This window comes from Musa acuminata, unplaced genomic scaffold (genome assembly GCF_036884655.1).
Source record: "Musa acuminata AAA Group cultivar baxijiao unplaced genomic scaffold, Cavendish_Baxijiao_AAA HiC_scaffold_1126, whole genome shotgun sequence".
In the NCBI taxonomy this organism is placed as follows: Eukaryota; Viridiplantae; Streptophyta; class Magnoliopsida; order Zingiberales; family Musaceae; genus Musa; species Musa acuminata.
Window position 1 is genome coordinate 1,469,424 of NW_027021339.1, and position 2,500 is coordinate 1,471,923.

Sequence of the window (2,500 nt, forward strand, 5' to 3'; positions counted from 1 at the left end):
CTTTGATCCCAACAATTTGAATAGCTCGGTCCAGAACCGTCCCAGAAACCGAGCGTCTCGATCACTAATGATATTGTGTGGGACTCCCCAATACTTCACTACACCCTTCATCATCAGTCTGGCCGCCTCTTCAGCTGAACAGTGTAGGGGAGCAGCAATGAAAGTTGCATACTTTGAAAACCGATCGACCACCACAAGTATCGATCCAAGTCCCCCTACAGGTGGCAAGCTTGATATGAAGTCTAAGGAAATGCTCTCCCAAGGCCTTTCTGGTACGGGCAACGGCTCCAAAAGTCCCACCGGCTTCCGCTGCTCCACCTTGTCTTGTTGGCAAGTAAGGCATGTTCGAACATACTCCTCCACATCAATCCCCATTTTTGGCCAGTAGAAGGCCCTCTCCACGAGAGCCAACGTTCTGTGAATGCCGGGGTGTCCAGCCCAAAGGGAATCGTGACACTCTTTCAAGAGTTCACGCCTTAGATTGTCCACTCGGGGAACATAAACCCTATTCCCTTTTGTGTAAACAAGTCCCTCCTGGACCCAAAATCGTCGTGCTTTGCCTTCTTTGATGAGCTGCATCAGGATAACTGCCTGGGGATCACTATACAGTCCATCTCTGATTCGGGAAAGGAAGGTTGAGTGTAACTGACTTGCTTGGCCTCTGCCCTCCAGTTGTGCAGCATTCACGCACTCCACCTTCCGACTCAGCGCATCGGCCACGACATTCGCCTTCCCGGGCTTATATTCCATTGCCATATCAAATTCAGCCAGGAAGTCCTGCCACCGTGCTTGCTTTGGGGAGAGCTTCTTCTGAGTTTGGAAATAACTCAAGGCGATGTTGTCTGTCCTCAGCACAAATCGCGACCCAAGGAGGTAGTGTCGCCAAACTCGTAGGCAGTGGATCACCGCTGTCATCTCCTTCTCATGCACTGGATACCGCCTCTCGGTCTCGTTGAGTTTACGGCTCTCGTAGGCCACCGGATGACCTTCTTGCATGAGTACTCCACCAATAGCAAAGTCCGAAGCATCTGTATGGACTTCAAAGGGCTCTCCATAGTTTGGCAATTTGAGCACTGGTTCTTCCAGAACAGCAGCCTTCAGATCTTGGAATGCTATCTCACATTTGTCAGACCACTTCCAAGGCTGCTCCTTCTTCAGCAACTCCGTCAGTGGGGTTGCCCGCTTCGAATATCCAGCAATGAAGCGTCGGTAGTAGTTGACGAAACCAAGGAAGGATCTCAACTCTGGCACCTTCTTTGGAGTTCGCCATTCCGCAACTGCTTGCACCTTCGACTTGTCCATCCGGATGGAGCCATCACCGATTCGGTGCCCCAAGAACAGGATCTCAGTCTGAGCAAAGTAGCATTTCTCCCTTTTTACGAACAAAGTGTTCTCCCTGAGAACCTTGAAAATCGTCCGAAGGTGCTTGACGTGCTCCTCGAGCGTTTGGCTGTAAACGACGATGTCGTCCAAGTAGACGACCACGAACTTATCCAAATACTCCTTGAATAGCTGGTTCATGAGAGTACAGAATGTTGCCGGAGCGTTGGTTAAGCCGAAAGGCATCACCAAGAACTCAAACGCTCCATATCTGGTCACACATGTAGTCTTTGCTTCGTCGCCTTCAGCAATGCGCACCTGCCAATACCCCGACCGAAGGTCGAGTTTTGAGAAATACTTCGCCTTGCCCAATTGGTCGAACAAGTCCGCGATGAGCGGGATGGGATACTTGTTCTTCACTGTTACTTTGTTGAGGGCTCGGTAGTCGACGCATAATCGGAGGCTCCCATCTTGTTTCTTCTGAAAGAGAACTGGAGCTCCGAAAGGTGCTTTTGAGCTGCGGATGAGACCACCGCTTAGCAGTTCACCTAACTGCTTTCTGAGTTCTGCCAACTCTGGCGGGGCCATGCGATAGGGTGGTCTCGCTGGAGGCTTCACTCCTGGCTCCAGCTCAATACTGTGATCCACGCCTCTGCGTGGCGGAAGAGTCTTCGGCAACTCAGGTGGCATAACGTCTTTGAACTCCTTCAGGACGTTGGCCACCACAGCAGGTTCTTGAATGGCTTCTTCATTGAGTGGCTCTAGCTTCATAGCAGCCACGAATGTTAGTTCGCCCTTTCGCACCCCTTTCTTCAATTGTAATGCCGAAATATGTTGGGGCTCCTTGGTTCCTCTCCGAGAGACGGGCACCACACAGGGGTCATCGCCTCCCATCATACATAGGGAATTCAAGAATGGCATCGGCACCAACTTCGCCGCGTGCATAAACTCCATTCCAAGGATCACTTGGAAGTCGTCTAGTGGCACGGCCATCATGTTGGTGGTTCCGCTCCAAGTCCCGATTCTGATGGGAACTCCCTTCGCCAATCCGGAGATTCGCCTGGCCTCCGAGTTCACTGCTTTCATTCGGCTTGGGCTCTTCTCCAATGTCAACCCAAGTCGCTGTGCTTCACGATCGGCTATGAAGTTGTGGGTAGCGCCCGTGTCCACCATTGCACGG